Source organism: Paroedura picta, chromosome 10 (genome assembly GCF_049243985.1).
Source record: "Paroedura picta isolate Pp20150507F chromosome 10, Ppicta_v3.0, whole genome shotgun sequence".
In the NCBI taxonomy this organism is placed as follows: domain Eukaryota; kingdom Metazoa; phylum Chordata; class Lepidosauria; order Squamata; family Gekkonidae; genus Paroedura; species Paroedura picta.
In genome coordinates this window covers 11,190,683-11,203,639 of record NC_135378.1, presented here as the reverse complement: position 1 = coordinate 11,203,639, position 12,957 = coordinate 11,190,683, and positions in this window count along the sequence as shown.

Genomic DNA, 12,957 nt, shown 5'->3' with positions numbered 1-12,957 from the left:
AGGTGAATTTAAACTGCTTAGGGAGAACTGAGGCCTAGAGGGTAACTGTGGACCATTACAGTTCTCCCAGACCTCTCTCATAGGAAGTATGTTATGGGGAGAGAAAGAAAAGGTGATTTTACACTGCTTAGGGATAACTGAGGCCTGGTGGGTAACTGTGGACCATTCCAGTTCTCTCAGACCTCTCTTAGGAAGTATGTTATGTGGAGAAAAAGAAAAGATGATTTTAAAGTGCTTAGGGAGAACTGAGGCCTGGTGGGTGACTGTGGACCATTCCAGTTCTCTCAGACCTCTCTTAGGAAGTATGGGGAGAGAAAGAAAAGATGATTTTTAAGCTCCTTAGGGAGAACTGAGGCCTTCTGGGTAACTGTGGACCTTCCAGTCTCTCATAGGATGAATGTTATGGGGAGAGAAAGAAAAGGTGATTTTTAAGCTGCTTAGGGAGAACTGAGGCCTGGTGGGTAACTGTGGACCATTCCAGTTCTCTCAGACCTGCCTCATAGGAAGCATGTTATGGGGAGAGAAAGAAAAGGTGATTTTAAATGGCTTAGGGAGAACTGAGGCCTAGTGGGTAACTGTGGACCATTCCAGTTCTCTCAGACCTCATAGGAAGTATGTTATGGGGAGAGAAAGAAAAGGTGATTTTAAACTGCTAGGGAGAACTGAGGCCTAGTGGGTAACTGTGGACCATTCCAGTTCTCTCAGACCTCTCTCATAGGAAGTATGTTATGGGGAGAGAAAGAAAAGATGATTTAAGCTGCTTAGGGAGAACTGAGGCCTGCTGGGTAACTGTGGACCATTCCAGTGTCTTTCATAGGAGGGATGTTATGGGGAGAGAAAGAAAAGATGATTTTTAAGCTGCTTATGGAGAACTGAGGCCTGCTGGGTAACTGTGGACCATTCCAGTCTCTTTCATAGGAGGGATGTTATGGGGAGAGAAAGAAAATACGATTTTTAAGCTGCTTATGGAGAACTGAGGCCTGCTGGGTAACTGTGGACCATTCTAGTCTCTCTCATAGGAAGAATGTTATGGGGAGAGAAAGAAAAGGTGATTTTAAACTGCTTAGGGAGAACTGAGGCCTGGTGGGTGACTGTGGACCATTCCAGTTCTCTCAGACCTCTCTCATAGGAAGTATGTTATGGGGAGAGAAAGAAAAAGTGATTTTAAACTGCTTAGGGAGAACTGCGGCCTGCTGGGTAACTGTGGACCATTCCAATTGTCTCAGACTTTTCTCATAGGATGAATGTTATGGGGAGAGAAAGAAAAGGTGATTTTAAACTGCTTAGGGAGAACTGAGTCCTAGTGGGTAACTGTGGACCATTCCAGTTCTCTCAGACCTCTTTCATAGGAAGCATGTTATGGGGAGAGAAAAAAAAGGTGATTTTAAACTGCTTAGGGAGAACTGAGGCCTAGTGGGTAACTGTGGACCATTCCAGTTCTCTCAGACCTCTCTCATAGGACGTATGTTATGGGGAGAGAAAGAAAAGGTGATTTTAAACTGCATAGGGAGAACTGAGGCCTAGTGGATAACTGTGGACCATTCCAGTTCTCTCAGACCTCTCTCATAGGAAGTATGTTATGGGGAGAGAAAGAAAAGATGATTTAAGCTGCTTAGGGAGAACTGAGGCCTGCTGGGTAACTGTGGACCATTCCAGTCTCTTTCATAGGAGGGATGTTATGGGGAGAGAAAGAAAAGATGATTTTTAAGCTGCTTATGGAGAACTGAGGCCTGCTGGGTAACTGTGGACCATTCCAGTCTTTTTCATAGGAGGGATGTTATGGGGAGAGAAAGAAAAGACGATTTTTAAGCTGCTTATGGAGAACTGAGGCCTGCTGGGTAACTGTGGACCATTCCAGTCTCTCTCATAGGAAGAATGTTATGGGGAGAGAAAGAAAAGGTGATTTTAAACTGCTTAGGGAGAACTGAGGCCTGGTGGGTGACTGTGGACCATTCCAGTTCTCTCAGACCTCTCTCATAGGAAGTATGTTATGGGGAGAGAAAGAAAAGGTGATTTTAAACTGCTTAGGGAGAACTGAGGCCTGCTGGGTAACTGTGGACCATTCCAATTGTCTCAGACTTTTCTCATAGGATGAATGTTATGGGGAGAGAAAGAAAAGGTGATTTTAAACTGCTTAGGGAGGACTGAGGCCTGGTGGGTAACTGTGGACCATTCCAGTTCTCTCATACCTCTCTTAGTAAGTATGTTATGGGGAGAGAAAGAAAAGATGATTTTAAAAGTGCTTAGGGAGAACTGAGGCCTAGTGGGTAACTGTGGACCATTCCAGTTCTCTCAGACCTCTCTCATAGGAAGCATGTTATGGGGAGAGAAAGAAAAGATGATTTAAGCTGCTTAGGGAGAACTGAGGCCTGCTGGGTAACTGTGGACCATTCCAGTCTCTTTCATAGGAGGGATGTTATGGGGAGAGAAAGAAAAGATGATTTTTAAGCTGCTTAAGGAGAACTGAGGCCTGCTGGGTAACTGTGGACCATTCCAGTCTCTTTCATAGGAGGGATGCTATGTGGAGAGAAAGAAAAGATGATTTTTAAGCTGCTTAGGGAGAACTGAGGCCTGCTGGGTAACTGTGGACCATTCCAGTCTCTTTCATAGGAGGGATGTTATGGGGAGAGAAAGAAAAGATGATTTTTAAGCTGCTTAGGGAGAACTGAGGCCTGCTGGGTAACTGTGGACCATTCCAGTCTCTTTCATAGAAGGGATGTTATGGGGAGAGAAAGAAAAGATGATTTTTAAGCTGCTTAGGGAGAACTGAGGCCTTGTGGGTGACTGTGGACCATTCCAGTTCTCTCAGACCTCTCTCATAGGAAGTATGTTATGGGGAGAGAAAGAAAAGATGATTTAAGCTGCTTAGGGAGAACTGAGGCCTGCTGGGTAACTGTGGACCATTCCAGTGTCTTTCATAGGAGGGATGTTATGGGGAGAGAAAGAAAAGATGATTTTTAAGCTGCTTATGGAGAACTGAGGCCTGCTGGGTAACTGTGGACCATTCCAGTCTCTTTCATAGGAGGGATGTTATGGGGAGAGAAAGAAAATACGATTTTTAAGCTGCTTATGGAGAACTGAGGCCTGCTGGGTAACTGTGGACCATTCTAGTCTCTCTCATAGGAAGAATGTTATGGGGAGAGAAAGAAAAGGTGATTTTAAACTGCTTAGGGAGAACTGAGGCCTGGTGGGTAACTGTGGACCATTCCAGTTCTCTCAGACCTGCCTCATAGGAAGCATGTTATGGGGAGAGAAAGAAAAGGTGATTTTAAATGGCTTAGGGAGAACTGAGGCCTAGTGGGTAACTGTGGACCATTCCAGTTCTCTCAGACCTCATAGGAAGTATGTTATGGGGAGAGAAAGAAAAGGTGATTTTAAACTGCTAGGGAGAACTGAGGCCTAGTGGGTAACTGTGGACCATTCCAGTTCTCTCAGACCTCTCTCATAGGAAGTATGTTATGGGGAGAGAAAGAAAAGATGATTTAAGCTGCTTAGGGAGAACTGAGGCCTGCTGGGTAACTGTGGACCATTCCAGTGTCTTTCATAGGAGGGATGTTATGGGGAGAGAAAGAAAAGATGATTTTTAAGCTGCTTATGGAGAACTGAGGCCTGCTGGGTAACTGTGGACCATTCCAGTCTCTTTCATAGGAGGGATGTTATGGGGAGAGAAAGAAAATACGATTTTTAAGCTGCTTATGGAGAACTGAGGCCTGCTGGGTAACTGTGGACCATTCTAGTCTCTCTCATAGGAAGAATGTTATGGGGAGAGAAAGAAAAGGTGATTTTAAACTGCTTAGGGAGAACTGAGGCCTGGTGGGTGACTGTGGACCATTCCAGTTCTCTCAGACCTCTCTCATAGGAAGTATGTTATGGGGAGAGAAAGAAAAAGTGATTTTAAACTGCTTAGGGAGAACTGCGGCCTGCTGGGTAACTGTGGACCATTCCAATTGTCTCAGACTTTTCTCATAGGATGAATGTTATGGGGAGAGAAAGAAAAGGTGATTTTAAACTGCTTAGGGAGAACTGAGTCCTAGTGGGTAACTGTGGACCATTCCAGTTCTCTCAGACCTCTTTCATAGGAAGCATGTTATGGGGAGAGAAAAAAAAGGTGATTTTAAACTGCTTAGGGAGAACTGAGGCCTAGTGGGTAACTGTGGACCATTCCAGTTCTCTCAGACCTCTCTCATAGGACGTATGTTATGGGGAGAGAAAGAAAAGGTGATTTTAAACTGCATAGGGAGAACTGAGGCCTAGTGGATAACTGTGGACCATTCCAGTTCTCTCAGACCTCTCTCATAGGAAGTATGTTATGGGGAGAGAAAGAAAAGATGATTTAAGCTGCTTAGGGAGAACTGAGGCCTGCTGGGTAACTGTGGACCATTCCAGTCTCTTTCATAGGAGGGATGTTATGGGGAGAGAAAGAAAAGATGATTTTTAAGCTGCTTATGGAGAACTGAGGCCTGCTGGGTAACTGTGGACCATTCCAGTCTTTTTCATAGGAGGGATGTTATGGGGAGAGAAAGAAAAGACGATTTTTAAGCTGCTTATGGAGAACTGAGGCCTGCTGGGTAACTGTGGACCATTCCAGTCTCTCTCATAGGAAGAATGTTATGGGGAGAGAAAGAAAAGGTGATTTTAAACTGCTTAGGGAGAACTGAGGCCTGGTGGGTGACTGTGGACCATTCCAGTTCTCTCAGACCTCTCTCATAGGAAGTATGTTATGGGGAGAGAAAGAAAAGGTGATTTTAAACTGCTTAGGGAGAACTGAGGCCTGCTGGGTAACTGTGGACCATTCCAATTGTCTCAGACTTTTCTCATAGGATGAATGTTATGGGGAGAGAAAGAAAAGGTGATTTTAAACTGCTTAGGGAGGACTGAGGCCTGGTGGGTAACTGTGGACCATTCCAGTTCTCTCATACCTCTCTTAGTAAGTATGTTATGGGGAGAGAAAGAAAAGATGATTTTAAAAGTGCTTAGGGAGAACTGAGGCCTAGTGGGTAACTGTGGACCATTCCAGTTCTCTCAGACCTCTCTCATAGGAAGCATGTTATGGGGAGAGAAAGAAAAGATGATTTAAGCTGCTTAGGGAGAACTGAGGCCTGCTGGGTAACTGTGGACCATTCCAGTCTCTTTCATAGGAGGGATGTTATGGGGAGAGAAAGAAAAGATGATTTTTAAGCTGCTTAAGGAGAACTGAGGCCTGCTGGGTAACTGTGGACCATTCCAGTCTCTTTCATAGGAGGGATGCTATGTGGAGAGAAAGAAAAGATGATTTTTAAGCTGCTTAGGGAGAACTGAGGCCTGCTGGGTAACTGTGGACCATTCCAGTCTCTTTCATAGGAGGGATGTTATGGGGAGAGAAAGAAAAGATGATTTTTAAGCTGCTTAGGGAGAACTGAGGCCTGCTGGGTAACTGTGGACCATTCCAGTCTCTTTCATAGAAGGGATGTTATGGGGAGAGAAAGAAAAGATGATTTTTAAGCTGCTTAGGGAGAACTGAGGCCTTGTGGGTGACTGTGGACCATTCCAGTTCTCTCAGACCTCTCTCATAGGAAGTATGTTATGGGGAGAGAAAGAAAAGATGATTTAAGCTGCTTAGGGAGAACTGAGGCCTGCTGGGTAACTGTGGACCATTCCAGTGTCTTTCATAGGAGGGATGTTATGGGGAGAGAAAGAAAAGATGATTTTTAAGCTGCTTATGGAGAACTGAGGCCTGCTGGGTAACTGTGGACCATTCCAGTCTCTTTCATAGGAGGGATGTTATGGGGAGAGAAAGAAAATACGATTTTTAAGCTGCTTATGGAGAACTGAGGCCTGCTGGGTAACTGTGGACCATTCTAGTCTCTCTCATAGGAAGAATGTTATGGGGAGAGAAAGAAAAGGTGATTTTAAACTGCTTAGGGAGAACTGAGGCCTGGTGGGTGACTGTGGACCATTCCAGTTCTCTCAGACCTCTCTCATAGGAAGTATGTTATGGGGAGAGAAAGAAAAAGTGATTTTAAACTGCTTAGGGAGAACTGCGGCCTGCTGGGTAACTGTGGACCATTCCAATTGTCTCAGACTTTTCTCATAGGATGAATGTTATGGGGAGAGAAAGAAAAGGTGATTTTAAACTGCTTAGGGAGAACTGAGTCCTAGTGGGTAACTGTGGACCATTCCAGTTCTCTCAGACCTCTTTCATAGGAAGCATGTTATGGGGAGAGAAAAAAAAGGTGATTTTAAACTGCTTAGGGAGAACTGAGGCCTGCTGGGTAACTGTGGACCATTCCAATTGTCTCAGACTTTTCTCATAGGATGAATGTTATGGGGAGAGAAAGAAAAGGTGATTTTAAACTGCTTAGGGAGGACTGAGGCCTGGTGGGTAACTGTGGACCATTCCAGTTCTCTCATACCTCTCTTAGTAAGTATGTTATGGGGAGAGAAAGAAAAGATGATTTTAAAAGTGCTTAGGGAGAACTGAGGCCTAGTGGGTAACTGTGGACCATTCCAGTTCTCTCAGACCTCTCTCATAGGAAGCATGTTATGGGGAGAGAAAGAAAAGATGATTTAAGCTGCTTAGGGAGAACTGAGGCCTGCTGGGTAACTGTGGACCATTCCAGTCTCTTTCATAGGAGGGATGTTATGGGGAGAGAAAGAAAAGATGATTTTTAAGCTGCTTAAGGAGAACTGAGGCCTGCTGGGTAACTGTGGACCATTCCAGTCTCTTTCATAGGAGGGATGCTATGTGGAGAGAAAGAAAAGATGATTTTTAAGCTGCTTAGGGAGAACTGAGGCCTGCTGGGTAACTGTGGACCATTCCAGTCTCTTTCATAGGAGGGATGTTATGGGGAGAGAAAGAAAAGATGATTTTTAAGCTGCTTAGGGAGAACTGAGGCCTGCTGGGTAACTGTGGACCATTCCAGTCTCTTTCATAGAAGGGATGTTATGGGGAGAGAAAGAAAAGATGATTTTTAAGCTGCTTAGGGAGAACTGAGGCCTTGTGGGTGACTGTGGACCATTCCCGTTCTCTCAGACCTCTCTCATAGGAAGTATGTAATGGGGAGAGAAAGAAAAGATGATTTTTAAGCTGCTTAGGGAGAACTGAGGCCTTGTGGGTGACTGTGGACCATTCCCGTTCTCTCAGACCTCTCTCATAGGAAGTATGTAATGGGGAGAGAAAGAAAAGATGATTTTAAAGTGCTTAGGGAGAACTGAGGCCTGGTGGGTGACTGTGGACCATTTCAGTTCTCGCAGACCTCTCCCATAGGAAGTATGTTGTGGGGAGAGAAAGAAAAGGTGATTTTAAACTGCTTAGGGCGAACTGAGGCCTGGTGGGTAACTGTGGACCATTCCAGTTCTCTCAGACCTCTCTTAGGAAGTATGGGGAGAGAAAGAAAAGATGATTTTTAAGCTCCTTAGGGAGAACTGAGGCCTTCTGGGTAACTGTGGACCTTCCAGTCTCTCGTAGGATGAATGTTATGGGGAGAGAAAGAAAAGGTGATTTTTAAGCTGCTTAGGGAGAACTGAGGCCTTTTGGGTAACTGTGGACATTCCAGTCTCTCATAGGATGAATGTTATGGGGAGAGAAAGAAAAGGTGATTTTTAAGCTGCTTATGGAGAACGGAGGCCTGGTGGGTAAATGTCAACCGTTCCAGTTCTCTCAGACCTGCCTCATAGGAAGCATGTTATGGGGAGAGAAAGAAAAGGTGATTTTAAATGGCTTAGGGAGAACTGAGGCCTAGTGGGTAACTGTGGACCATTCCAGTTCTCTCAGACCTCTCTCATAGGAAGTATGTTATGGGGAGAGAAAGAAAAGGTGATTTTAAACTGCATAGGGAGAACTGAGGCCTAGTGGATAACTGTGGACCATTCCAGTTCTCTCAGACCTCTCTCATAGGAAGTATGTTATGGGGAGAGAAAGAAAAGATGATTTAAGCTGCTTAGGGAGAACTGAGGCCTGCTGGGTAACTGTGGACCATTCCAGTCTCTTTCATAGGAGGGATGTTATGGGGAGAGAAAGAAAAGATGATTTTTAAGCTGCTTATGGAGAACTGAGGCCTGCTGGGTAACTGTGGACCATTCCAGTCTTTTTCATAGGAGGGATGTTATGGGGAGAGAAAGAAAAGACGATTTTTAAGCTGCTTATGGAGAACTGAGGCCTGCCGGGTAACTGTGGACCATTCCAGTCTCTCTCATAGGAAGAATGTTATGGGGAGAGAAAGAAAAGGTGATTTTAAACTGCTTAGGGAGAACTGAGGCCTGGTGGGTGACTGTGGACCATTCCAGTTCTCTCAGACCTCTCTCATAGGAAGTATGTAATGGGGAGAGAAAGAAAAGATGATTTTTAAGCTGCTTAGGGAGAACTGAGGCCTGCTGGGTAACTGTGGACCATTCCAGTCTCTTTCATAGGAGGGAGTTATGGGGAGAGAAAGAAAAGATGATTTAAGCTGTTTAGGGAAAACTGAGGCCTGCTGGGTAACTGTGGACCATTCCAGTTCTCTCAGACCTCTCTCATAGGAAGTATGTTATGGGGAGATAAAGAAAAGGTGATTTTAAACTGCTTAGGGAGAACTGAGGCCTAGTGGGTAACTGTGGACCATTCCAGTTCTCTCAGACCTCTCTCATTGGAAGTATGTTATGGGGAGAGAAAGAAAAGATGATTTAAGCTGCTTAGGGAAAACTGAGGCCTGCTGGGAAACTGTGGACCATTCCAGTCTCTTTCATAGGAGGGATGTTATGGGGAGAGAAAGAAAAGATGATTTTTAAGCTGCTTAGGGAGAACTGAGGCCTGCTGGGTAACTGTGGACCATTCCAGTTCTCTCAGACCTCTCTCATATGAAGTATGTTATGGGGAGAGAAAGAAAAGGTGATTTTAAACAGGGAGAACTGAGGCCTAGTGGGTAACTGTGGACCATTCCAGTTCTCTCAGACCTCTCTCATAGGAAGCATGTTATGGGGAGAGAAAGAAAAGGTGATTTTAAATGGCTTAGGGAGAACTGAGGCCTAGTGGGTAACTGTGGACCATTCCAGTTCTCTCAGACCTCTCTCATAGGAAGTATGTTATTCGGAGAGAAAGAAAAGGTGATTTTAAACTGCTTAGGGAGAACTGAGGCCTGCTGGGTAACTGTGGACCATTCCTGTCTCTTTCATAGGAGGGATGTTATGGGGAGAGAAAGAAAAGATGATTTTTAAGCTGCTTAGGGAGAACTGAGGCCTGCTGGGTAACTGTGGACCATTCCATTCCAACTGTGGACCATTCCATTTCAACTGCTTAGGGAGAACTGAGGCAGTTTAAATTCACCTTTTCTTTCTCTCCCCATAACATCCCTCCTATGAAAGAGACTGGAATGGTCCACAGTGACCCAGCAGGCCTCAGTTCTCCCTCAGCAGCTTAAATCATCTTTTCTTTCTCTCCCCATACTTCCTATGAGAGAGGTCTGAGAGAACTGGAATGGTCCACAGTTAGCCAGCAGGCGTCAGTTGTCCATAAGCTGTTTAAAATCACCTTTTCTTTCTCTCCCCATAACATCCCTCCTATGAAAGAGACTGGAATGGTCCACAGTTACCCAGCAGGCCTCAGTTCTCCCTCAGCAGCTTAAAAATCACCTTTTCTTTCTCTCCCCATAACATTCATCCCATGAGAGAAAGGAATGTCCACAGTTACCCAGTAGGCCTCAGTTCTCCCTAAGCAGCTTAAAAATCACCTTTTCTTTCTCTCCCCATAACATTCTTCCTATAAGAGAGAACTGGAATGGTCCACAGTTACCCAGCAGGCCTCAGTTCTCCCTCAGCAGCTTAAATCATCTTTTCTTTCTCTCCCCATACTTCCTATGAGAGAGGTCTGAGAGAACTGGAATGGTTGACAGTTACCCATCAGGCCCCAGTTCTCCCTAAGCAGCTTAAAAATCACCTTTTCTTTCTCTCCCCAGAACATTCATCCTATGAGAGAGGTCTGAGAGAACTGGAATGTCCACAGTTACCCAGCAGGCCTAAGTTCTCCCTAAGCAGCTTAAAAATCATCTTTTCTTTCTCTCCCTATAACATCCCTCCTATGAAAGAGACTGGAATGGTCCACAGTTACCCAGCAGGCCTCTGTTCTCCCTAAGCAGCTTAAAAATCATCTTTTTTTTCTCTCCCCATAACATTCATCCTATGAGAGAGGTCTGAGAGAACTGGAATGTCCACAGTTACCCAGCAGGCCTCAGTTCTCCATAAGCAGCTTAAAAATCATCTTTTCTTTCTCTCCCCATAACATCCCTCCTATGAAAGAGCCTGGAATGGTCCACAGTTACCCAGTAGGCCTCAGTTCTCCCTCAGCAGCTTAAATCATCTTTTCTTTCTCTCCCCATACTTCCTATGAGAGAGGTCTGAGAGAACTGGAATGGTCCACAGTTACCCACTAGGCCTCAGTTCTCCCTAAGCAGTTTAAAATCACCTTTTCTTTCTCTCCCCATAACATACTTCCTATGAGAGAGGTCTGAGTTAACTGGAATGGTCCACAGTTACCCACCAGGCCTCAGTTTTCCATAAGCAGCTTAAAAATCATCTTTTCTTTCTCTCCCCATAACATCCCTCCTATGAAAGAGCCTGGAATGGTCCACACCCAGCAGGCCTCAGTTCTCCCTCAGCAGCTTAAATCATCTTTTCTTTCTCTCCCCATACTTCCTATGAGAGAGGTCTGAGAGAACTGGAATGGTTGACAGTTACCCACCAGGCCCCAGTTCTCCCTAAGCAGCTTAAAAATCACCTTTTCTTTCTCTCCCCATAACATCCCTCCTATGAAAGAGCCTGGAATGGTCCACAGTTACCCAGCAGGCCTCAGTTCTCCCTCTGCAGCTTAAATCATCTTTTCTTTCTCTCCCCATACTTCCTATGAGAGAGGTCTGAGAGAACTGGAATGGTTGACAGTTACCCACCAGGCCCCAGTTCTCCCTAAGCAGCTTAAAAATCACCTTTTCTTTCTCTCCCCATAACATTCATCCTATGAGAGAGGTCTGAGAGAACTGGAATGTCCACAGTTACCCAGCAGGCCTCAGTTCTCCATAAGCAGCTTAAAAATCATCTTTTCTTTCTCTCCCCATACTTCCTATGTGAGAGGTCTGAGAGAACTGGAATGGTCCACAGTTACCCAGCAGGCCTCAGTTCTCCCTAAGCAGTTTGAAATCAACTTTTCTTTCTCTCCCCATAACATCCCTCCTATGAAAGAGACTGGAATGGTCCACAGTTACTCAGCAGGCCACAGTTCTCCCTAAGCAGCTTAAAAATAATCTTTTCTTTCTCTCCCCATAACATCCCTCCTATGAAAGAGACTGGAATGGTCCACAGTTACTCAGCAGGCCACAGTTCTCCCTAAGCAGCTTAAAAATAATCTTTTCTTTCTCTCCCCATAACATCCCTCCTATGAAAGAGCTTGGAATGGTCCATAGTGACCCAGCAGGCCTCAGTTCTCCCTCAGCAGCTTAAATCATCTTTTCTTTCTCTCCCCATACTTCCTATGAGAGAGGTCTGAGAGAACTGGAATGGTCCACAGTTACCCACTAGGCCTCAGTTCTCCCTAAGCAGTTTAAAATCACCTTTTCTTTCTCTCCCCATAACATACTTCCTATGAGAGAGGTCTGAGTTAACTGGAATGGTCCACAGTTACCCACCAGGCCTCAGTTTTCCATAAGCAGCTTAAAAATCATCTTTTCTTTCTCTCCCCATAACATCCCTCCTATGAAAGAGCCTGGAATGGTCCACACCCAGCAGGCCTCAGTTCTCCCTCAGCAGCTTAAATCATCTTTTCTTTCTCTCCCCATACTTCCTATGAGAGAGGTCTGAGAGAACTGGAATGGTTGACAGTTACCCACCAGGCCCCAGTTCTCCCTAAGCAGCTTAAAAATCACCTTTTCTTTCTCTCCCCATAACATCCCTCCTATGAAAGAGCCTGGAATGGTCCACAGTTACCCAGCAGGCCTCAGTTCTCCCTCTGCAGCTTAAATCATCTTTTCTTTCTCTCCCCAAACTTCCTATGAGAGAGGTCTGAGAGAACTGGAATGGTTGACAGTTACCCACCAGGCCCCAGTTCTCCCTAAGCAGCTTAAAAATCACCTTTTCTTTCTCTCCCCATAACATTCATCCTATGAGAGAGGTCTGAGAGAACTGAAATGTCCACAGTTACCCAGCAGGCCTCAGTTCTCCATAAGCAGCTTAAAAATCATCTTTTCTTTCTCTCCCCATACTTCCTATGTGAGAGGTCTGAGAGAACTGGAATGGTCCACAGTTACCCAGCAGGCTTCAGTTCTCCCTAAGCAGTTTGAAATCAACTTTTCTTTCTCTCCCCATAACATCCCTCCTATGAAAGAGACTGGAATGGTCCACAGTTACCCAGCAGGCCTCAGTTCTCCCTATGCAGCTGAAAAATCATCTTTTCTTTCTCTCCCCATAACATACTTCCTATGAGAGAGGTCTTAGAGAACTGGAATGGTCCACAGTTACCCAGCAGGCCTCAGTTCTCCCTAAGCAGCTTAAAAATCACCTTTTCTTTCTCTCCCCATAACATTCTTCCCATGAGAGAAAGGAATATCCACAGTTACCCAGTAGGCCTCAGTTCTCCCTAAGCAGCTTAAAAATCACCTTTTCTTTCTCTCCCCATAAAATCTATGAAAGAGACTGGAATGGCCCACAGTTATCAGAACAGGTCTCAGTTCTCCCTAAGCGGCTTAAAGTCACCTTTTCTTTCTCTCTCCATAACATACTTCCTATGAGAGAGGTCTGAGAGACTGGATTGTCCACAGTTACCCAGCAGGCCTCAGTTCTCCATAAGCATCTTAAAAATTATCTTTCTCTCCTCATAACATCCCTCATATGAAAGATACTGCAATGGCCCAAAGCTACCCAGCATGCCTCAGTTCTCCCTAAACAGCTTAAAAATTTCTTTCTCTCCTCATATCATCCCTCCTATGTAAGACACTGGAATGGTCCACAGTTACCCAGCAG